The 25875-nt window shown below is 39.9% G+C and overlaps 1 protein-coding gene and 1 long non-coding RNA gene across 2 annotated transcripts in view; one reads left to right on the forward strand and one right to left on the reverse strand.

The window, feature by feature from the left end:
• SEZ6 (seizure related 6 homolog) overlaps positions 1-25875 on the reverse strand; it is a 420901-nt gene that overhangs the window by 117473 nt on the left and 277553 nt on the right. The window lies entirely within an intron of this gene.
• On the forward strand, positions 2603-4737 carry LOC140116746 (uncharacterized). Its single transcript, XR_011852947.1, has 3 exons — positions 2603-2687; positions 3982-4070; positions 4178-4737. It is a non-coding gene; the product is annotated as an uncharacterized lncRNA (long non-coding RNA).

Consider the following 25875-nt stretch of genomic DNA (forward strand, 5'->3'; position numbering starts at 1 on the left):
CTTCAGATATTGTACTGGAAAAACAGATTAATATCTGCAGAGCTGGGAGATATCCAGCAGATACAGGAGGCAGGAGGTCCTTGCTGAAGGGACATCTGGTAGTAGGTTCATACCGAGAAGACAGTGCCAATGTTTTCTGACTGCATGAGGCAACCTATACAAGCCAGATAAGCGGCCGTGCAAGCAGTCACCTGTCTTTGCCTTACACTGCAATATTTTGCTGTGTAATGATGTTTTGTTTGGATTGTAATACCCTCCCTGTAATCCATGATTAGAGGATAAACTCCCTCGAGACTTTCTTCAATAAAATTCATAAAAAAAGATAGAACTTCAATCTTACTCTCAGTGCTTTCTTCCGTGCTGTTATTTTTCAGTAAGAATATTTTGAATATGCTGTTGCTGTATTTTGGGGCTTTTTGATCTGTGATTAGGACATACAAAATAATTACATGATATTTTAATTTATACTTGATATCACTTACAATTCATTTACCATCAATTTTTTTTTGTAACTCAAGTCAGTAGAATTGATAAGTAAAACGGAAGCATAAATGCTGATTTGAGGATAAAAACTGATGGTAACTGATATAAGGCCTCTTACACACAAATGTTTTTGCGGTCCGTTTTCTAGCCCCTTTATTTGCAGGTAACTTCGGTCTGTAATTTGTTTCATGGACTCATACTCATTTACGTTTTTGCCCAGCGTACGTGTCCATTGTCAGTTTCTGTAATCCCAGGTCCTGTCCTATTCTTAGCATTCCCAATGAAGTCTATGGTCCACATTTATCAAAACTAGTGCAAACTGCACTATGTCCATTGTGCCTGTAGAGGGTGCAATGTGGGACATATTCATGATATGTTCTCAGGTTATCAGTTTTTACATTCTGTTGCTTAGCTACAGGATCAAGTGCAGCCAAGAATTCTGTTCTGAGGAAACATTCCCTCAGGATTTTTGTTCTGCCTTGAGAGTTCTAGTAGTGTGATATCCTGCAGTAACATCATTAAGCCAGCTGGCTGAGAAATAAGGCAAAAAATGGGTGACCTCAGAAATGGCCAGTTTTACACTGGGCGGGGGAACGGGAGGGATTCAAAATGTAAATGAGCGAATCACCCAAGATCTGATATTCTGAAGCTTCACTCCAATGTTTCTCAAATTATCCTGGAAATCGGTATATGACCCCCTCACATTCTCTAGAACACAAATTTTTCACAAAGAAGTCCTATCTTGTTTTGTTAATTTTTTACACAATAATTGTTTGTATCTCTGCTCTCTGGTCTGGTCCACAGAATTGCAAACTACAAATAAGCGTAGATTGTATTCCCATCCTGTAGGCATGTGTTACATCCTTTCATCTAGCAAGCCTTCTATTGCCTTCTACACGGTTTCACATTAGAGATCACACTCAAACAAGTTAGTTGCTTGGCAAGGAAAGAGGAAGATGTCTTTTTGCTGATGTCCTCCTATAGTAGTTATATTTTGTTTGTAAAATTTCAGAACTTTAGCAGAAGTTTGGGGTGTCAAGAAGAAAACCACATTACTAAAGTGAACTTTCCATTTACATTAACCTCCTCAAAATAAATACTTCATTAAAAATATGATTAAAAACCATTGCCCTTATCCCTAAATGGTTCCTTTCCATTGTCAGACACCAGGGGTAGTGGACCCACTGGACCACAGCAGATGATGCTGAGAGCGGAGTCTAAGTGGTACTGGATTTGTACCAGAGCACGCTGCAAAGTGGGTTGGACTTGCTGCGGTGTGGTACCACCAGTTCGCCCCACAGACGTGACTTTGTCCGCGGAGGCGGGCAAGGCGAAGTACAAAGTCGTATAGCAGAATCGTAGTCGGGGAAAGGCAGGCATCACAGGATCAGAGTCGGGAACGTAGCGGAAAGTCATGACATCAGACACAGGGCATCAGACAAAGCTTTCTCTAAGGCTATGAGGCACAAAGTTCCAGCAGGAGACACAGGAAGGGGCTGAATATTTAACAGAATTGGCAGCCAGTCAGCACCAATTAGCGGCGCACTGGCCCTTTCAATTTTACGGAGCTGGCGCACGCGCACCGGGCCACAGGAGATGCCGGCGGGAACCCGGAGAGGTAAGTGAGGCAGAGGGGCACACAGAGTTATACGGGTGTGCCTGCGACCCGAGATATGGACAGGGACACCTGTGACATCCATGGCTGCAATGTTAAAAAAATCAGTTTGTAAACTTACATGCAACTCACCTGATGGGATTCCAATCACACAAAGTGAGTCCTGCATATTAAATTTTACTTGATTGACAGGTCTTTACTTCCTGCATATTAAATTATACTTGATTGACAGGTCTCATTGTCAGAACATGCTGCTGTATGAAACATTGAGAGAGCTGTGTTACATCATTGGGCACTTCATATCTTGTGACCAGGGTGATGTCATCTAAGGTCCTTTACCCAGTTACATTTACAATGTCTACCCCATGCATGTATGAAATGCCATGGAGGCATGGGGAGGAGTAGAAGTCCATTGAAGCTGCTGTGAGTTCATGTGATACATACATGGGGTAGATGTTGCAAATGTAACCGGGAAGAGAACCTTAGATTGGATCACCCTGGACACATGACATTAAGTGCTGAATGCAAGGAAGAGGCATGGGACATAGGGAGGGGCCACCTGAGCAGGAAACACTCCCTCTGATGCCAGGTAATTTAGCAAAAAGTTGATTTACGGGAATGTAAGGGAAACAATTTTTTTTTGCTGAAAGAAGGGTGTCAGTAAGTTAATAGAGATCTATGGGGACCTGTCACTGGCTTTATTTGTGAAAATGTGGTGACAGGTTCCCTTTAATATATTCAACCTCCTCATTTGACCAATACTATTGTTGAATACTTTTTCAAAGGATAGTTTCCAAATATTTCTGCAGTATATTTTGTCAAGGAGGCTGAAGTAATAAGGGTGATATTTCACTTCTGTTGCACCCTAAAAGGTTTTTCTTTACTGTAGTACAGTATAAAAGGGGTTGTGTAATTTACATAATCCCCTAGCCACAATAAATACCTATGATGGGGTATCTTGGCTCTTGGACCCTTGCAAATAGCTGAAAGAGGATTTACAAGTCCTCCTTATACTGTGACCTTTGGTTTGCATCCATCCTGTAAACCAATCTGTAAGGTTCATTGAAGTCAATAGAACACAGAATGGAAGTATAAAAAGTAAAATTTTGATAGATGACATTTTACCTTAAGTTTTTGTCCTTTTATGCTTGTCTTGAAAATTGTTAAAAGTTATAAAAAGGTGGGCATGGTTTAGTGGGAGAGGAGGCAAAAATGTAAAGAATATTTTGAACACGGCCAACCAAAGATGTTCCGATGATTGCATCTTAATACACTTCATATTGGGACTGGCAGAGGAATCATTGGTCTTACAGGGACTCTGTCACCAGTTTTTAACCCCCTAAACTCTTAGCAGACCTAATAGTATCCTCTGGTAGGGTATAAGGTATGGAGGGCATGGTTCTATGTACTATAGAGTCCAAGAAATTGGAATAAAAAGTGACGCTGCCCCTCCAGCCTCTAAAATAACTTGTCTCTGCTTATTTGCATATAACTTTGGAGGTTATTTTTTATGGGCAAACGGTTGAGTTTTAAAATAAAGGAGGAGATTCTAAAAAGGATATATCATACACTACATGAGAGTTTAGTGGGGTAAAAGATGGTGACAAGTTCCCTTTAATACACTCTCCTAGGATATATTCTATAAAGAGCCATATGTAGAACATGTGGATCTTCCATAACAAAGTAGGTATAAAGCTGCGGCTTGATCTGTAAATATGCCCTTGTGTCGTACTATTTGCATCTGAAAAAAATAAGCGGCTTGTCTCACATGTTTCTTAAATGTCAGGAAATTGATTTAAACAAAGTGATTAACTCCAGTAAACAAACACAAAGTACACAGAATTCTTTTGACGTGCCGTCCCTTCTTTCCTTTCCATTCCTAGGGTCTGAGTACATCTAAATGGCCTATATTAAAGATGACTTGTTCCACACATTGTCAGTTTGCTTTCAGCAATTGATGACAGCTCATGCAGTAAGTAACATAGCTAAAACAATGCTTTCAATGTACTGTTGTCATGACAACAATTGGAATCTGAATGTGGCCTAATTTGCTAAATTATCACACTTTTTCGCTTTTAGAAATCTTTCATGAATGGAAGAACGTGGTGCTTTTAGGAGGTGAACCTTTTCGGACGTTAATGAACACCAGTGCAGAGGAGAATGAGAAGAACTGGAACAACAAAGTAATTGCTGATGGCTTTATAAAAGTTGTACTATTAGAATTCTGTTTCTATGAACACTATTTATTTTCAAAGCCTGTATTTTGCTGTAGAAAATTCACTGCATTTAGAAGAAATTACTGCACATTAGTATGTCCTACCTATTCACTTTCCGAGACTCGGTAGATGAACTGTGAGTTGCGGGTTGTGTTGATATGTGGATCTGCAGAGAACTATCAACTTTACACTGCAGGCAACCCATTGTTTGTGGGCTGCAACAACAGGTCATGTGCAGTTGTCTGTAGCTTGTGGTACATTAAAAATGCCAGGGCAGGAAGAGGGTTGCTCTATAATTTGCGGTGGAACTCATTGTTCCATGTATGTGCCACAATGAGATACCATGCAAACACTGTGCCTCACCACACCGCAACCGTACTGTTCAGTGGGCAACAGAGAGAAGCTTTAACTGTTGAAGATCGTCCATGAGGAAGTCTCAAGAAATTATCAAATGAAGACAGCCCAATGCTGGGAAGTCACCAGAGATGGTGGTACCTGGGATCTTCTCAAGCTTTCTGCTGCACTTGCTATCTTTTAGGAGGAAAGAGACAACATTGATGACAATTTGGGTACATTCAAAACCAGTTGGAAATCCACAGAAATGCAGAGGAGGATTGGGCCTGTTTATTGGACAGGGAACTTACAGGTAGAGCAAGTTCTACATTTCGTGCAGTCAGTGATGGGACTATGTTGAAGTAAAGTGACATTGCTAGATCCTCCTGATCACACCTGGGTATTCAAAGGGGCTGTGAATTAGCCGCCATGATTGCGTCTAGCTTTTAGTCCCAAAACTGTGGTCATGTGCATGAGTCCTTACTAGTGGTGGTATAATGATAGGGTCTCATAGGGCTGCACACACTCTTTTCTGATTACTGAACATTGCACACATATATGAAATACATAATATACAGTCACTTCTCACAGTAATGGTGATGGTAATGGTGGCTCTCTTCACAGCTAAATTTTCTTTGTCGCAGAGACAAACACTTAATAGGGATGAGGATGAGTGGATCCATTAACGTTTCGATTCAGGTTCGGTACCTTCACTGGTAGCACGTGATCAATGCTGGCAAAGCTGCCGGCTGCATTTACATTTAAAGGTGCCTCCAGTTTGTGCCACCAGTTTCCTGAAGATCGTCGCTCCATCACTCACCACCAGCATTTAAATTGTGCGCCTATACATTGATGGCATTTAAGAGTTAACACCTGCTATTTGTGCCAGCACCGATCATGGGTGTTAACAGTATGGGGCAAGTCCAAACACTGAACCCGAACTTCTGGCTGAAAACTGTCTTGTAAATGTTGGGCAAGGCATTCATAAATGTGTTCTTTATTATTCTAGATCTAACTAAAGATGATATAGTATTAGAAAAGGGTTCGGAGGAAAGCAATGGTTCTGTGTATGATCTTATAAAGTAGAGGGCCAGAGGTTAACTGGTCCACCCCTGTCTTTTTGACACAGGTAAAAGGTTGACCGCCTCAGAGTTTTGTACTATAAAATAAAAAGAGAATAAATCATACATAGCGAGCCGCTGCTCCCTCATCTGTCTTCATCTATGAGCTTCCTGTCACAGTGTTTTAGGTCTGCAGTTTTATCTTTGTACATTAGCCACTTTTATATTTTATCTGGGCTTCGATCTGCCTGTCAGTCTACATTGTACGGGTTGTTCATCCCGTTCTGCAGTATCTGTCACAAAGTTTTCTCTATCTCATTTTCCTTTGCCTACGACTGTATCATTTTTAATCTTTTTCGCTGTAACATTTCTTCTTGTTTTTTTGCAGAAATAAATCGTTGGGATTCTAAACATAGTATAGAAATTTGGTTTTTATCTACTATGAGACAAATCATGACCTTCACCAGACCAGCATGACTAATGTGACCTCATCGTACTCATCCATTCAGATGTATGATGGACAGCGGGGGAAATTAGAAAGATGGGTGAAGTGGAGAGTGAAGAAATTTTCACCAGATTTTCACCAAAATATTTCTATAATACAATCTCATGAGAACATCCCCTGAATATCCATGAGAAAAAGCGATTATCAGAGTTGATTTGCCTGATGTAGGGTTTAGGGTGTACCTTTCTCTTATGCCCTGAACTAGAAAGCACACACTGGGGCAGATGTATGGTACTGACCAAGTATAACTGCATATGCATTAATTTTTCTATTTTTATTTTTTTTTTTTAAATTTTACATTTTTTTTTGTTGTTTTGCCAGCGGGCACATGGGGAGGGGATAGGGAGGGTAAAAATTCAGGTGAGGATCCTTTGCTATAATGCAATAGAAGACATTGGGGCAGATTTACTTACCCGGTCCATTCGCGATCCAGCGTGTCTTCCAGCCCGATGTCCAACAGGTGTCACTGCTGTACTGAAGTCCATCGGAGTTCACCAAGCTAGGCTGGGTGCAGGTAAGTGCGTGTCAAGCGACACATTTTTAAAAAAAAATTTCTGGCGCGTGCATGCTGGCGCCGATGTACCACAATCCGATCACGTGCGCCAAAAACCCGGGGCAATTCAGGGAAAAACGGTAATATTCGGGAAACACGTTGTAAAAACGTGATTCGGGCCCTTAGTAAATAACCCCCATTGAGTAACAGTAATAAGGATGATAAATGTCTAATAAGTGGAAACCTCAAATATATTTAGTAGGACTCATGGGTATACCAGATCAATGTTTTAGAAAATGTTGACTCATGGGTATTGTAGATAAATGTATGAGAAAATTTTGTGTATTATGTACTATGTGTATTACCTTTTTTTGACTAACAAAATTGATGTTTAATACAAAAAAATAGTATAACTGCATATGAAAATATGCAGTATCAGGCCAGACTGTTGTGTGTGACCCATGTCTCGTCAGTATGAGGTTCTCTTATGCATCAATGACAATAGAAAAATTAATTTATGAGGCAGTTGGCTCATACATGAGGCCATGAAAACCAAGGCCATATGCGCGAGCCCATTGAAATACAAGGGACTACCACAATGGCTATCACAAAGTCAAAAACAATGCTTGTGTTCATGTAGCGAAATACTTCGAAAAATGTTTTCTAAAAAATATTATAAAATGTTTAAATATTCTAAATGTATCACAATGTCTGGCACTTAATGATAAAATTGATACCTCCTATGAGTTGGATTAGTGTATTGTAAAACAATACTTTAAAAATCCTACTAAATCTTAGTGAATTTATGACACAAGGGGGCTCATTTACTAAGGGTGCGCGGACCGCACAAACGTTGGATATTCCGACGATTACCATTTTGCACTGCATTTAAAAGGGGATCGTGTCGCACACGATCGTATTTTGGTACATCGGCGCGGGCTTTCACAAATCGGGGGACGGGCTATCGGACGATCCATGGGATTCGGACTGAGCGCGGGATTTAACATTTAAATTGTGTTGCAATGCACTTACATACACCGGGAAGAAGAAGGTGAACTCCGGTGGACCTGAGCGGAGAAGCGACACAGGCAGGATATTGGGCGCACGATCTTGGTGAATCGCACCGGACTTCATCTTCGTCAGACCGTCCGGATCAGGGATCGCGACAGGACCGGGTAAGTAAATGTGCCCCAAGGTATCAGATTGTAAGCTCCACTTCTTTTCTACGTCCCATCCTTTCCCATTATGTCCCTTTCCCTTGTGAATAGGCACGATTTTTCTACTTACCCATCTGGCGGGGTTCCTTGATGACCAGCAGCTCCCCATCCCTCCTTTTGACTGGCCATTGTGCCATTGGACAACAGTGTGGATATGATGTCTGCAGCAATCCCTGGCATCAATAGTAAGTGAATTGGAACAGATGTCCCTTGTGCAAAGAACATGACTATGTCACTATGGGTCCCTTGAGAGAAGATGGGAGCCCTCCAGTTGGGTAAGTATAGAAATTACAATTTTCAATTAAAAATTTTTCAATTTTCTCCCAAAACTACAAGTTGAAAACCCTTAGACGCCAGCATTTCGTCCCCTATTGCTCCAGTACTGAATGTGATATAGAAGTAAATCTCTCAGCATGCTCATTTATGTTTAAGCTACTAAAGATTACGGGGTTTGAGCCTCCACAGCTGTATAATGCTGGAAAATGGGATATAAAATTAGAAAGAGCATCTTCTTTTTTAATTAGTTGCGTTCTCCAATTCCCTTTTCTGCTTGTAAGAATAACACTTTACATGAACATGGATCAACATATACCTTATACTGCAAATCCCACATCCATATTCCCCGTGTCTGTATTTATGGAAATAAAAAAAACAGATGCTAAGAACTAAAATAAAATGGGTTAAATAAGAGACATTTAAACTGTTCAAATGGTCTGGTGGGATCTATGGTACTAATAGTGTTATGTATGACCTGCATATCCTGTACCTAAGTTTAGCTGTGATGAAGGTGTCTGAACAGTGAGATCCAAAATTGGAGACAATCACTATTTATGAGCTTACTTGTCCTGTGTCTTTCCATATCCAGTATATGGAGTCTTTTGAGCTTGCAATAGAGTTTACTATTCTATATTCTACAATGCCAAGTCTAAGTGTACTGTATGTGTAACAGGATCGTGCCTGTAAAAGCCAAATGCAAAGGCCAAATTTTATTTCTGCAATGTACTCTCTGTACAATACTCCCATTTTGTGTCTACAGTACCTACCTGAAGAGTAGCTTTTAGTAAACAGCACAAATCAATAGTACATTGTGTATGCATGAAGAATAACCCTAATATGGGCCATTATATGACTTTCATTTAACATTTATCAGTTTTCCCTTCTGAAAGCTCCATCTATAATTCTCATTGGGTGGAGACTAGTTGTTATGCTGTCTCCTATACAGAGTACATGGAGAAAAATAACACATTCTGCTCTCTAACTCTCTCTCAATTCAGAAGTATTGATAGAAAGAAAACCCTTAGGGTGAGATAGAAAGTTTATACGCGCACAGTCACTCATTCTATGTATTGTCTGATTTGCTTTGGATCAATCTTGTATGTGAGATAATAACAGACGTCTAGTGGATCGCCTTCAATGGACCCTTCATGGTTTCCATTATGGTCCATTTGCACAGTGTCTTCCGTCTTCCTTTATTAAAGTTTAAAGGTGATGTCAGTGAGTCAGTGATGAGACTCCCACAGATCATGAGAACGAGCTGTCCGATATGGTCCCATGTACCTCAGTCGGTCCCCTCGTCGCTCCATGAGAGTAATGGAGCAGACTGCCGCACATGACCGTTTTATTCCAAGCCGACGGCGGGCTGGAGGCAGAGATGCAAAATGCTGCATTCGCTCCACATAGCCATCCATTGCCTCTGCAAATCGCATACATCGCACAGGTTGAGGCTGCAGGATGAATAGACTTAGTTAGCTATGTCTTTCCATCTTGCATATTATGATGGTTATAGTGGTCAGACAGAGGCAACAACTATGTTTCCATCAACCACTATTTGTCAATGTATACATTTGGTGATTTCCCAAAATATATGCTTAGTGTATACAAATAACGGGATGTTAACCCATCTGTAGGGGGATATAGATGGAGGTATGTGTACAGGATCATTATATATGTAGACTTAGATCTCTGCTTGGTAGGAGATTTTAGCTCCATTGAAACAACAAAAGAAAAGAAAAAATAGCTAGTATAGGTGTAAGAGTATGTAACAAACAACCAGTAGTGCAGCTACTGCTGTTTTCCAGTGAGTCCTGATTGCTGAAAAAATAATCCAAAATCTCCTTTTAACTTCACTAAAACTAGAGATGAGAAGAATAACGAAAATAAAACGCCACGAATCTAAAGATTCCTTTATCCTGTATTGTTACATGGCAGGATCAGATGAATAATTACTGTGTACTATTTGGACCATTATTGCTGCTCTTTGAAGCAGTGGTTGTGAATTTCTTGCAGCTTTTAATGATAAACATTGTCCAAATAGAGGCTGTGAAGCTGCCATTACATAAAAAGCTTCTCCTGGAAAAAGATTTGGTTTCCCAATATGTATTTGTAAAAAAAAACCCATAATAACAGCATTTCTCAGTGTGTCAGCTTGTTACCACTACTTCAAAGCCCCGAACCTTTGCAAATGTCTCCATTACCTACAACTGTCTGGCGTGAAATAGCGGTTGATATTTATGGCTTGCTAGCCAATGGCCAATATATCCTTGTCATCACAGATAGGTACTCAAGATATCCTGATATTGCACTTATTCTACCCACTTCTCCTGCCAGGAATAGACCAGCTTTGGAAAACATATTTTTTCAGCTCATGGCATTCCTCGGATATTGAAGTCAGATAAAGGTCTTCCTTTTAATGGGTATACATTTCTTCAATTTGCCGTTCACGGCGGCTTCATTTCCCCCAGGAGATAACCCCAGGTTGAGGATTAGAAGATATAGCTGAGAAAATTTTTTTCCATCCAAGAGTTAAATAAAACAGAATGTATACAGCTTATGCAGAAAGTCTGGATCTTACAATCTGGCATTTTGTGCATAAGCTTCTATGTGTCTGACTATAACACAGCTGCACAAGGGCGTAAATATGAAGGCCAAAAAGAAAAATGAAGTTTAGTTTTGCAGGTGGGGAAAGTTTCAAGATCATAAAGTACATTTGGATGTGTTCCATGCCGTCTGAGTAACTACATTTGTCCGGAACTACAAACTAACAGACATCGGCGCATACTTTCAATGACAAGCCGTCACCGCTGGAACATGAAGTGTCAAAATTAAGCAATTGTAAAACAATGCATGCAAAATGGTAAAGGCAGCCCTGATGTCCCCTGCTGTGACATGTTTTACAGACTGTAAGATATTAAAGAAAAGTAAATGGGAGAAAAGTTGTGAAATGCTTTTGTCTTCTGACTATACAGATCCAATCTCCCATTAACGCAGTGGGTCAAAAATATTGTACTCTTTGGCTAATAAGAGCTTTAAAAGAATATTCAAGGGACCAATGTATTTAGACTTGCACCTTTTGGCGCACCCAATGCTTGACAAGCCCTAATTAATAAGCCCTGGAATTGAAATCTAAGCCAGTCCCAGACTGGTGTAAATTTCAGCTATCATCTGTACCAGAAAACTGGCATCACAGTAAATTTTACCGGCCAAGACATCCTTGTCCTGGCCCACCTTGTTCTCTTACTGCCCACTTTTAAAATAGTGGCATGTGGGGCAATTTTTGTGGCGTACAGATATTACAACCTTTTCATGCCTTGTATGCAGGCACATAAGAAATGATACAAAAGTCCCCTAGATTATGAATACTGTGTATTCAAGAGTACCCTGATCCTCCATATACAAAGTATCTAGCTGAATTATAATTGGAGCTTTTGCTCGAGGACCCAAGATTCCTCCTGATCAGGGGACTGTGGAGGGAATCTACAATGATACACAGATTTTTTTTAACTTTTTGTCTCCTGTATTGGTGTCCTCAAGATGTGACAAAGATAAGTTACTGCATAAAGGACATCTACCACGAGAATGAAGGATTGTAAACCAAGCACACTCACATACTGTAGTGTGCACCCACTTGGAGGTTCTGCTCTTTGTTTAGCTTCGTATGCCCTTGTTTTTAAGAAAAAAAGGTTTCTTAAAATTTTTCTCTACGAGTCTGAGGGGCTTCAGGCTCCATATGTGTTTTTAAAGCCTTTTTTTTAAAAAAATAAGGGCGTAAGAATCTAAAGAAGAGCGGATCCTGCTAGAGGGGGCGCACACCAGTATCTCAGTGTGCTGGTTTTACAATGCTGTAGTTTGGGCACTCAGTCTTTATAAGGTTTCCCACCACTACTTTACGATAAAGTAATTTAGGATATTGGCTAAAAACTCAAGCAAATGAAAAATATTTTAAAAATCTCTGTATTCTGCACAAAGTCATATTGCTGTTAGATCCTGTGACTAGCTATAACTTGTGACCACATAATGCCCTAATAGATTATTTGAGACCATATTTCAATCTTTCTAAATTTTTAATAGGGAAAATATCTTGATTTAGCCACCAACTCCCTATTATTTAATCCCATGGTACATTTTCTTATGTTACTCTAAAACCAATTTTTGTCTAGTACTGAAAATTATCTACATACAAACAGCAAGAACGTCTTGGTTTGGAACCTTATTTAATCTAAAAAACAGTTTTGTATTCGCTGGAGCGTAGCATTTTATGACAATTTCTTAATTAAAAACAGAAAATATGTCAGGATAAATTAGCCAAAAAATAAATCTGTCGAGTCAATTGATATAAACATATTAAATAAATTAACAGAACAAATAATGATAATAGGTTGTCATATAAAAGAATAATGTGGTTTTGCAAAATAAATCATGGAGATCTATGAATAAACTATCACCCCATGCAAGGTGGGCATGATAAATATCTCATTGAAAAACTGTAGTTAATTAAGAGTTGGCATTGGCATGATGTCCCTTTATAACATCCCAGAATGCACTATAATGTTATAAGCTGCCATTAAAAAAGCGATAAGAATTGTATGACTGCACTGAAAACATCACAGACTTTACATAAAGTACCCAGACCACATTTTAAAATTTACAACAGAACCCAAGTAAAAGTCTAGTTTTATATATCTATATACAGGTTATGCATTAGATATATGAGCATTTGCATTGTACTAAAAAAGGGTTGGCCACTCTTTTACATAAGTTACCCATATGCCTTCTACTGCCTTGTGGATAATCCCTAAATGTTCATAAAGGGATTTAGTAGACCTTCTTCTTACTTTGGGACTGTGGGCAGACCCTCCATGCTTCTTTGTTGAAATGCATGAGCTCTGCTGAATAGGAGGAGCTGCAGCAGGAGATTAAGACTCCTAATTACTTCCCTCTTCCTGTCTCTGTTAGTGTGAACAGACTGTGAGATACAGTGGAAAACGCCATGAGAATGGCCTAGAGCAGTGAGAGAGAGGAAGTTGTGTATATATGAACAGGGAAGCGTGGTGTAAACAGGGAAAGGAAGGAGCTCTCAAATGAGGCAGAAACACAGGTAAATATACATGCAGAGACATTTATTTAAAAGTAGCCACAATGATGCCTGATTTTCCATAAATATCTTTATACAGTACTGTGATCTAAGTGATTTCACAGTCTTGAAGTGATATCACATGCAACTTCCTATTACTTCATGCCAATTTTGATTGTTGTTTTATATAACCTTAGCACCTTAAGGATGCAGCTGATCTGGCCCTTAATTTTAAGTCGAGTAGCTGTTTGTGGACCTGTATTTTGTGAGACCAGTGAAATTTTTCATGGTATCATTTTGAGATGCTCATAACATCTTTATGAACTTTTTCTAGAAGCGTTAAAATTACAAAATCCCCATGATTTTTTGCTCTCTTTTTTACATTACAAACTTATTCTTATTTTAGCATACATAGTTTTTTGATAGATTCTCATATATTTATTTCTAGTAACATCAACACGTTTTGGGGGGAAAAATAGCTTTTTGTGTTGCCTGTTAAACATTACTTTTTTTAAATTTGGAGTTGGTCGAGAGAATTTTTTCAGGATGTATGTTGTGTTGCTATAATTCTCGGGTGCAAACTGTTTTTAAGTTGAACTTTCTTTAAATGTCCTTCACTAACCTGTATAAATAATGTGCTAAATTCATTATACGGGTTTTGATAAGCAAGACAAAGGCATATATGTGTTATTCTTTATTTTTCAAAAGAAATGGACTAAAGATTTATCGATTTGAAGAACTAGCTTACTGGGTGGTCTTGCTCCAAATTTTATGCATTTGGTCCCCCTGCGTCATCATTGTTCTTTCTACCTTGCTACATATCTTAAGGTTCCACTACATAGCCTCGGTTGGTTGTTTTATAGGGTTTATAGGTTATGTTTTTTTTTAAACTATTTATAGCTGTACATTTTTCAGAATCTCTATGAACTCGAATTATAAAGATAAAAAATAAGCACAATGTACCCCTTTTTCCACATTGCCATGAACTGTGCCATCTACATTGTGATGTACCCCTTTGAAGTTGTCTCAGTAGAAAAGATCTAGTAAAAAAATATCTGGTGGCTAAGAACTAGAAACTATCAAGTTTCGGAGAAAGCAGGGCTACACAGCTAAATTCCAATACTAGCCGGCTTAGAATGTAGAACAGGTAGAAGCCAATAATTCTAAACTGCTGACCAGTGCTTTGCCCAGGTGCTTATGCCTTGTGAAAGTTAATTGTGCCACAACTTGGACCTAACTTCAGTGATTCTGATGACAAACTTACAAATTACATTTCTTTCATTCCAATTTACCTTTTGCTCTTGTACACGGAGCCAAAATCATGTATCTGTCTGTGAGGCAAGACATAAACAGCGATCTGTAATTAAATGGGTCACTGACTTAAAAGGAGTGTACAGGGAATGGTGTTTGACTGGGAGATGGAGTTTTGACTGCTAATTATAGGGTGTAATTAAGTTGGAACAAAATAAATTATGTAGTACGGGTAACATCTGCTCATACAAAGGGTGTCCGGAGACAGGAGGGTGTAGCAGTATAGTGAGACGACAGAATGAATTAAGGAGAGATTTAAGAGGTAAGGTGGGTAAGAGATTAGGGAATGCTTAATTTTATTTCCCTTCATAATTGCTAGAGCTCCAACCAATCAGCATCTATGTAAAAAATATAACCCATGTCATTAAAAATTACATTTTCCCAAAAATTACAACATTGTTTTCTTCCCCTTAACAGTAAACCTAATATTGAATTGAAAAATCTAAACATTCAAGTAAAAAAATGTATTAAATAATTGAGATTTGTTGTCTCTCCAAAGATCAGCAGGTTGGGACACACTGTCATCTTCTTATCATTCAAAGCCCCTCTCCAGCAAAAAGGGTTTCTTTAGGGGGACCTTGTCCTGTATTTGTATTGCACGGAAGAATTTTCCATGAAATAATAATCAGAAAATTTTCATGTGTTTTCACACATTTCTTCATTGTTGACAATTAGAATTAGCATATTTTGAAATTTAAGAGTCTCTTTTGCATTTGGGGTTGTCAGCTTTGGAAAGCCAACATAAATGGGTGCAATTAATTCTTTTTCAGGTATTTCTACACTGATCTCCCAATGTTAAGCTTACAAAGGTTCAATAATCCTGTGAGTCAATCAAACTAGTATACACAGTACATATAGGTTAGATTTGGAACCCTACAGGTCCCATTTAAAGTCAAAGCGGGTCTATCAAGTTTTGGTTGTATACTCTGCATAATGGCTCTGGCACTATATGTGTTCATTAAAGTAAAAGCCACAGCAGAGATGTACCGTATTTTTCGGACTATAAGGCGCACCATCAATAAATGCCTGCTAAAACGTCTAGGTTCATATATAAGGCGCACCAGATTATAAGGCGCACCTGATTATAAGGATGAATGACCAGCAGGTGGCAGACCTGTGCACAGCTCAAGGCAGCTGTAGTCTGTAAGTACGGTTCATATATAAAGCGCACTGGACGATAAGGCGCGCATTGAGTGATGCTCTTGTGAAAGCCGGACTTTCATGTGCTGTCATCCTCATCCCCCTAGTGGAGCGCAGTCATTAAAGATTTGCCATTAAGACACTAGTTTTGGGATTAACAAGCTGAGGTGCCAGGTGACACGTTCAATATAATAGGATTGTACCAGCTTCTGCTGGCGCGTCAGTTATTTTTGTCTTCCTTTCATCTGTGTAGGAAAAGTTGAGCCAAGATGAGAATACAAGAACAGCTCCGCGTAGAGTGGAAGACATTTGATCAAAAGTTTTCCCAGTTTTGTACATGACACAGTCGCAATAAGAGATGATGTACATCTTTGATGTATGTGGAGTTATGATCTATGGAGCATGACATATAATAAGGAATCACAAAGGAAACAGAAGGCCAAGGATCAGAATACACAGCAATTAATAATAATGTTAATGAGATCAAAGTCTAGTAAGAACAGAACACTTTCCATGCCATCAAGTGGTCTTGGATCCAACTACTATTCATAAAGGGTATCATAGTAATTAATTATATGGATGCAGTCATTCAGTGGTCTCCTTATTACGGTGGACGTAACTCTCAATGTTTCCTGTACAAGATATCCATATCCAAATAAAACAAGTTTTTGGTTAAATAATATGAGTGTGAACCTTCATTCATGGTATAGACTGGAGGATCTCTTGAGGGAAACCTCAATGTCATGCCGGTGGATCTATTACCCAAAGGCTCCTACTTTAAAAAGAATGTAAACCTTGTGATCTGTTTATCATCATTTATCATTATATCATTGTTTGTAATAAAATATCTCTTTGTCCCTCTGTCCTAAATGGATTGAACCTATATACCCCTGTGCCCTCATGTTCTATGTTTTAGTGAGATTCCAAAATGTACAACGGAGATTTGTTTATCGTTAGTAAGACACATTTGTTTTCTATTCTAAATGTCGCAAATAACATTTATAATTCATGCTGTCGAAAATTTGAGACATTTTTTGCTCTCTAAAAACTCCAGACGGTGCCATACTTAAGGAAAACTTAGAAAATGAAAGTGACTTGAGACATTTGTGCAACATTTTTGAGACATTTGTAACGAATCTCTCAAAAAGAGATCTGAAAAAATACCCATTTATCACATGGAAAAAGTGAGGTTGATAAATCACAAAAGAAGCAAATGGAAAAAAGACAGGTAAAAACTAGAGATAAGATAAATGATCCCCCAAATGTCACATGTATCAATATGTTCAAACAGCTAAAATACATCTGACCAGCAGAAAAGTAAACACATAGGGGCCGATTTACTTACCCGGCCCATTCGCGATCCAGCGGCGCGTTCTCTGCGGTGGATTCAGGTCTTCCGGCGATTCACTAAGGTAGTTCCTCCATCGTCCACCAGATGTTGCTGCTGCGCTGAAGTTCCCCGAGGCGCGCTGGAATGCCCTTAAATTCACCGGCCTATACCTGGTGAAGGTAAGTGCAAGTTTCGCGACACATTTTTTAAAAAAATGCGGCGGTTTTTCCGAATCCGTTGGGTTTTCGTTTGGCCACGCCACCGATTTCCATCGCATGCATGCCGGCGCCGATGCGCCAAAATCTGATCACGTGCGGCAAAATCCCCGGGGCAATACAGGGAAAATCGGCGCAAATCGGAAATATTCGGGTAACACGTCGGGAAAACGCAAATTGGGCCCTTACTAAATGACCCCCATGGACAAAGCCAGACTCCTGATACATCTGCCCCTTTATCACTGTGACTCAATGCACTTAATATTGGCCTAACCTCTTTATCTAATCTTTATGGTGGCCTCCCAAATCTCCCCTATAGACATCAGTGGTAAGGATGGAGGTCCACACATTTCAAATTTGGTCCCAAGGAAGAAGGTTTCTGTCTGTTGCTTACTTCTCTCTCTACAAGTGACCAACCCAAGGGTGCATGTTACCATACTATAAATCATTGCCTGTATCCTTTCCTGAGACTATCCTTGGGGCAACCTATACTTTCAGATATATCCAACATCGACATTTACTGAACCAGAGATACATTAAAGTTACTGTAGGCTACTGGTAGTGATGCGATACTGAAAGCGGTATGCATGTCTAAAAGTTTTAATGAGGCTATATTCACATGACAGTATGGGGGACGAATATACAGCCAACTTATATATGCTGTATATACGTCCCACTTAGATGGCAATGGGCGCACGGTGCCATACCGTACCATTCTGTAGCCGGGAGAAAGATAGGACATGTCCAATCTTTCCCCGGAATACGGTGCCGTGCACCATATATCACTATGGAGAGGGGTGGCGGTGCCCTCTCCCCGGCACCGACATGTGCCGCCGTGCTACAGTACGGCGGGCACACATTGTGTGAGTGTAGCGTAAGTGGTAGGGGATGGACACAAGCAAAACTGACAGCTATAGTTTTTTACGGCAGCAACTGGAACTGTATGAGATAACAGAGTGTGGGGAAAGAGGTATAGGGTTTTTAAATTTACCCCAACCCTTTATGATGCAATTAACAGGTTTTAAAAGTAGCTTTGCAATGTTTTTAGTTTTGGACATTTACAGAAAATCAACACAAGTAACTAGGACGAGTTGACCGTATTAGATATTACCTTTTTGGAATGAATGGCCCTGTTGTGTTTCCAAAAGTTTTACAAAGAGTTTTTAAAGAAAGGCAGTGGGTTCCTCTGTGGCACTCCTGTCTGTGCATTGGATATCCAGACTCTCATTAACGCTTATGAATATTTATACCTGCCGTGAAGACGGCTCCTATGACTGAGATTAATGAAGGCCTACAAAAGCTGATATAGGGGAAGCTTTACAGCTCAGCAAGCTCTAAATGAGAGCTGTGTTTGTTTGTAGGCTTCTTCTGATGATGTATGTTTAATGTGTAGGTGACAGGTCCACTTTATTACCAAGTTACTATCTTGTTGTATTCACCATTGGAGATTTGCAGTTTTGCATACATAATATAATCACACATCCATTATTTAGAGAACAGTGTACAACACACATAACTTACACCTGCCAATAGTACATTTTTATTTTTAATTTCCTTTTAATAAAACCTCTAATCTGTAAACGTTTTTTCCAGACAGTACACAATTTTATGCAAAATATTATAGCTGCAACTCCCCTCCATCCCGGTAGCTCAGCATGATAGTTGTTGGATGAACATTTATTAAATAGTTTTCTTCTTTATACACGAAAATGCAATTGGTGCCAGAAAAGTGGTGAAAATAATTCCACATTTTGAAGCAAATCTATTATTGCAAAAGGGGTCATGATTTATTTTACATTTTTATACCCCCCCCCCCACTTTCCTGTCACCTTATTTGTACGTGCAAAGGTTTTACTGAGGAGACATTCGGGTCTCTGTTCCTTCTGGAATAGATATACTGGTTTGATTTGAATCCCAAGTCAAGTCATAAGGCCTCTTGTAGGTCATGATTGATGTCAAGGGAGTTGCCTAACAAGGTAGCTAAAAGAGGCATGGTTTTCCTTATCCCATCCTGGAAAACTTTTCATATTTTCTCAGAATCCCCCTAGAAGAGCATCCATGGCTATAAGACTCCACACGCCTACATGGTAGCCTTAAATGGCAGTCTCCGTAAGGAGAACTCATAATTCCCGACCCCAGTCACAAGCCTCTCACCCAGCCACACCAGTTCCCTACGCTGTACTGAGGCGACCCAATTAGGTAGAAACATCAGTGTCTACAGTTGGGAGTCTGTTCCTTCTGGAATAGATTTACTGGTTTGAATCCCACATCAAGTCATAAGGCCTCTTGTAGGTCATGCTTGATGTCAAAGGAGTTGCCTAACAAGGTAGCTAAAAGAGGCGTGATTTTCCTTTTCCCATCCTGGAGAACTTTGCATATTTTCCCAAAGGTTTTAGGCAGGCAAAGGTTTTAATGTTAGAAGCAAAGAATTGTTATGAGAAAGCCAAAAGATACGCTCACCCAAAGAGTCCTTGTGGCACCAGCTCCCACTTCTGCGGCTCGGATCTCCACGTGACCAGCGTGTATGTCGAAGAAAATCCAAAAAAGTACATCGATCCAGCGTAGAGTAGTGTGGAAAATCTTAGAATGCTTTATTTGCTCCAGTAAAAACAAGAGTACACTTACATGCGCTTCAGCACTGCGTCCACGGTGTGGACTATGATTTCTTGCCTACGCGTTTCGAGTGCGTTATGCACTCTTACTCATGGCTCGGTTTTAATGTGCAGACTCGCACTTAGTGTAATTTTGCTAAACGGTCTTCATAAGAAATATTGCATCATAAGACAAAAAGTGAAATTTCAATCTCCATAGAAAGTCCTTAGAAATGTAACATCCACACAAACATTTGTAGGCAGAAACATCATCTCATGAAGTGGAGCTGCATGTATCCATGCCCTCTACGTTTATGGGGAACCTAAAGTCTGCAGTTTTTGGTCTTCTCACAAGTGATCCTGGACAAAAATGCATTAAATACAGCCAATGAGGCATTCTGAGGTGTGGAGAGCTTGACTTCAGGGTCAAATTCAGTGTGGATTTCATACAACCAGTTTACATCTCAATTTATGACAATGCTTTTCTGCTGACAGTTTACCTTTAGCTCCTCTATTATTTTTCATCGTAGTAAAACATTTGCACGGTGCTACAAAATCACACTTCTAGCCTCTTGAATCAATTGTCTTCATATCACAACACTTTTTCCTGTCTCAAGAAGTTATGTCCTTCCATGGATATAGTGGAATTATCCATATGGACAAATCACTGTCTCCATGACTTCCTATCTGAACTTTCCCTATGGCACAATGCTCCATTAACCCTGTAATAAATCTTAAGGCTATGAACAATGATGAGTGACTGGTTGGCACCTCCTTTGGTTTTGGTTAAATACATGTCTCTATGCAGAACACATAACACAGAAGGTATTATGGCGTCCTGGTATACTGCATATGTGGCGCCCAGTGAAGCTGTGCAGTGTATCCGGGAGACTGAGAGAACGCCTCAGTGAACCTTTTTTGTTATTTTTTTAAGCATCAGTGCTGAAGAATAAAATGACAGGATTGTATGTGTAAGTGCGGCTGCTGAGACAGAAGAAAGCGGCCACTTAACCTTTAATCACAAGCCGTGGGAAAGCTCTGCTCCATCAAAAAACAAAGAGCACATCAGCTTCCACACCTTTCTGAAATTTCTTTGAAAATTCATTTTACTCTCTTCCCTGCAGCCCTGCAACAGATCTACTTGTTATAATTAATATAGAAGCTACTAAATGAGCAGCCGAGCCTGGCGCGCGTCAGTGTAAACATAGTGCGCCCGGTGTAACACTGTAAGCACAGCCAATACGTAGTCATCAGCGGTGCACCGCAAAGAGGTCTGTATCCTACAGAGAGGTATTTATATAGCACAACCTACAACAACACTACTGTTAATTTTCCAAGTATGTTGAAGGGGATCTCCAGAATACACATTGGCCCAGATCTATAAAACTGGCTGCACCGGTTTTCTGTCTGACTTTGCACTAGAAAGAATGTCTTTGGAGCTTGCACATGTATTTAAGAAGTGTCTGCGACAGTTTTGTGTCGCAGTTGAACTGTGTCTGACAAGATAGAAAAAAAATTGCACCTAGAGCGGAGTGTTAGTGCGTAGTGGGAGTTTGGGACACATTTGTGTTCCACACAAGAACAGTGCAGGGTGCGCCAGGTCATTGAAGACCCTGCACCAGTATCCAATAATGTACCGCCCCCTGCACATTCCAAAGGCAAACGTGCTTAATTGAGTTTGCACTACTTTTGATTTAACTGTTGATAAAACTGCGCCAGGGGCATAACTTGATGGGATGCAGAGTGTGTGGTCCGAACTGGGCCCAAGAGGCTTAGGGAACCCATAAGATGTCACTTTCCCGTAGAAGAAGATTAGCTTCAGGTTACACCACTAGCCAATAAGTTTGTTTACTAGAGAATAGGATGTGTAGACACGCTCATTTATCATGCTATTTGCACCTTTTTTTGGCATGGGTTGCCATTTTTTTCTGGTGCATCTCCTGCCTCCCATTTATTATGCGTTGGCACCACAAATTTCCTTTTTTTCTGACACTCACGAATTTGGCCTGAATTTTTTCCCCCCAACATTATTATTAACAATAATAATTCTTTATTTATATAGCGCACACAGATTACGCAGCACTGCACGGAGCTTGCCAAATTGTTCCCTGGGGCTCACAATCTAATCAACCTACCAGTATGTTTTGGAGTGTGGGAGGAAACCCACACAAACACGGAGAGAACCTACAAAGTCTTTGCAGATGTTGACCTGGATGGAACTTGAAGTCAGGTCCCCAGCGCTGCAAGGATTTAATGCTAACACTAAGACACCGTGCCACCCTACTTCTAGGTTACCTACACCTTTTTCTGGCACAATTTGTGTCTTAGCCTTACAAAAATCAAGCCCACCAAGTTCTATAAGACCTTCATAAATGTGAAGAGTTATTTTAGACTCTTTCTGTTATGTGCTAAATTATTGAGCCCTTGGGACACCATCTAAAATCACAGTCTAACAAACCACAAAATTCAAGCAGGAAAAAAAACAGACCTTGCGACACAAATAATAAATGTGCCCCTTTGTGTTGTGATTCTCTGATCACATGGCTTCAGGGCCTGCTTCATTATTGCTAAATTGGGAATTCCTACAGATTGAGGCTACCTGTAATATCAGGCTGCAAACAACAGACCTGTGTGACAGTAGAAAAAGACTGCAAACATGGTCAGAAATCGGACCTGCTCTGAATTTTGTGGCTCGGCAGTCGTCTCACACATAGGGATGAGGAAACTCATACATGTGTAAAAGCCCATATAAATACATGGGGACCTTTGTTAGCCATTGAAACAATATCAAGCAGACTGCCAGAAACAAGGTTTGTTATATGAGGCCTAAGATTCGGTATATAAATCGCTATGCTGCCTTCTCTCTCTGTGGACATGCTTTACGTGTCCTAAAATTTAACAAAATTATCATCTATTACTATTATTAATTATTACTTATTATACTATAAATGTTATTGTAATGCAATATTACATCTTAAATATTTAGAATCTCAGTTCCTCATTTTTGCAGTTAAGGACACTCTCCCTACCCAAGGATGGATCAGTGGAGAGTAGGCATAGTCTGAGGAGCTGGTGGCTTGGGATGACCAGACCTGAACCACAATCTTCTGGATCAAGTTTGGGTTCGGGTTCTTCATGCAGGCACCAGTGGCCAGGGTTAAGCTTCTAAATGGCACTGGCAAAGCTGGCGGTGGTAGCGCATACACACTGCCTAAGATTTAAGATCACTGACGACCTCACGGGTAGCAAAGATCCTAGGGTAAATGGTGGCGCCGACAATATATCGTTGACCATGCTATCGGTGGTTGTGAGAGGTGCTTAAATGTGGCTTTGCCAGTTGCATTTAAAGGGTTAACACCCATGAACGGTGCTGGCACGGTCCGCATTTGTTTGGGATTTTGTTTGGGATTCGACCAAACCCGGGAACCTCGAACCTGAATGGGTGTGCTCCTCATATTCCAAAATGACTGCCTAAATTGCCTGCCTCTGCACTTTTGTAACATTGACTATTCACTATGTAGTGTATGGGTAGTATGGGTAGCTTGTAAAATAATCCATCCAATTTATTACATAGATATGTAAGCTGGTTGAGAATTATGTGGGCTACTCCATGGGCCTGAAGTGAATTGTCACAGAAGAAATACTTCAATGACAAATTACACTCTTTATCTGAATATAAATTCAGAATGAGTAGAAATGCCGTAAATTCTCTTCAATATGTTATGAATATGTGCAGGAGGCTTCTCCATCCTGGATGTTGCGACATACAATTATACAAATCCTCCAGTTTTCTCTGGTCCCCTCCACTCGCAATGGATTTATGATAGGATCATTGCTCACACTGTCACTTTGCTTTACATCACTTACATGGTAATAGGGTTCTCTGCGATCGGCGGCCTGTGAATCTAATATGTGAACATTGGAGAGCATGTTATAGGAATACCAGCTGTCATAATGTAAAGCATTCGCTGTGTCTTCCACTCATATCAAGTCATCGGCGCTGAAAGGATTCATTGCATCTCCCTACAGAGCCAAACGGTTGGTCGAAATTACGTGGGGCAACTACCCGCCGTGCACGACCTTGTAAAATTTCTATTATTTCATAGCTGTAGATTAGACAATCTTCTCCTGAAGTCCATAATGCTTCTTGAAACCTTAAACAAAGGGGGCAGAGGCAGTGAACTCACAGCTTTCACACCCGTTTAGTTTATCCATAAATCTCCCCGGCTCTTTGTAGGAGATGCTGCTTCTCTTTATACACTTGGGTAGTTCTACTTTAAATCTTGCAGTGTTGACCAGTGGCACAAACAGAAAAGAAAAAATTGTATCTGATAAATTATTTGCAAGAAGAACTTCCCCTTAAGAACCATAGAATAAGCTAGCACAGGCATAGTACTCCAGACGTATACCCAGTGTACACAGCAGGAAGAAGACATAAGAAGATTACTGCAAATTGACAGTTATGTTCATAAAATGGGAAAAAAAATGGAAATATACATCAAAATACATCATGATAATCCAGGGACACTCTACAATCTTCTTATATTTGTTATCCATGGCCTCCTTCCTTCTAAAACAGTGGTTCTCAACCTTTCTAATGCTGTGACCCCACAATACAGTTCCTCATGCTGTGGTGACCCCGAACCATGCAACTCGCAGTAAAAACACTGTAAAATTGCGGCTCTGATGGCTTTAGGCGACCCCCGGTTTTGGTCGTTCGACCCACAGGTTGAGAACCACTGTTCTAAAATCAACTTTTATAATTATACTAATGAGCCAGAGGGGCTGTGGTGGGTGTTTCCAGAGGCCCTCAGTGCATTAGGTTCACAGGCTGTAACAATGAGCAGAGTAGGTCTCCCCTCTACCCTGCACTTCATGATACTGCTAATATTAACAGGCGGCGGGAGGAGGGAGAGAGCTGGGGGAGGGGGAGACATATTCTTCTGCAACCCCTTCTAAAAAATTTCTTATGCCTGGTCACGAATATAAGAGATAAAAAGAGAACAGCTTAAGATAAATCACCCAGAATTATTTTATTGAATTGTTTTATTTTTGGAGATATTTTCATTTATTTATTTTTTGGAAAAATTTGTAGATATTTTAACTCTTCAGCAGAAACTGACTTACTATTACTACTATGTCAAGGAGCCAATGCCGGTTCAGCTCATCACTGGAACTGCAACAGAATCAGGACACATAGGTATCTTACTTATGCTGCTCCGATCGTGGTTGTTGACCTATTAGATGCCACAGTCAACACGACAGCGGCATTTAAATGCATGCAGGGGGATTCCCCTCCTGATCTAAATATAAACATAAATAAATGCAATACATATCAACCTACATTCACCACAAAAAGTACAACATGTGACGAAAAAACAATCTCAATATCACTTTGGTTAGTTAGAGCATTCAAAGGTTACAGCCATATAAAGCAACACAGATTACAAAAAAAAATCAGCTTAGCCTAAAGAAACAAAATGGCTCTGTCCTTAAGGGGTTAAATAAGTTTTTTTTTTTGGAAAAATCTCATTACTAATACAAACTGAAATGGGAAATAGGAGGCCTTGCCAATATGCACTGCCCTTACTTTGTGTGCCATCATACAGAAACAGGGAGGGTATCGGCACCTGGTACTTGATTGATAACGCGGCCAAATAAATTGGTTACATTCGAGAACTGTCCAATTTATCTCAATTAATAGTGAATGTCCGGCTCTGTTCAGAAGATATCTAGATATATTTGAGAATGTGGCTTGTTTTAGTAGCTGTTGGATGACTTCTGCAGCCTGTTCATAGCTCTTTCCGTAATGATCAATGCACTCATGAATTATTACTGCGACAGCCTAAAGAGCAATGACTGCACACTTGTGATATGCAGAATTAGATGGGGCTTAAGAAATTGCTGTTTGTTGTGCAGTCTGGCCAAGTCTTGCATATTTCCAATGAGTCATAACAACAAAGTCATTTGTCTTCTTTGGATAACTGCAACTGACTAATTTTGTAAAGATGATCA

Source organism: Engystomops pustulosus, chromosome 2 (assembly GCF_040894005.1).
Source record: "Engystomops pustulosus chromosome 2, aEngPut4.maternal, whole genome shotgun sequence".
In the NCBI taxonomy this organism is placed as follows: domain Eukaryota; kingdom Metazoa; phylum Chordata; class Amphibia; order Anura; family Leptodactylidae; genus Engystomops; species Engystomops pustulosus.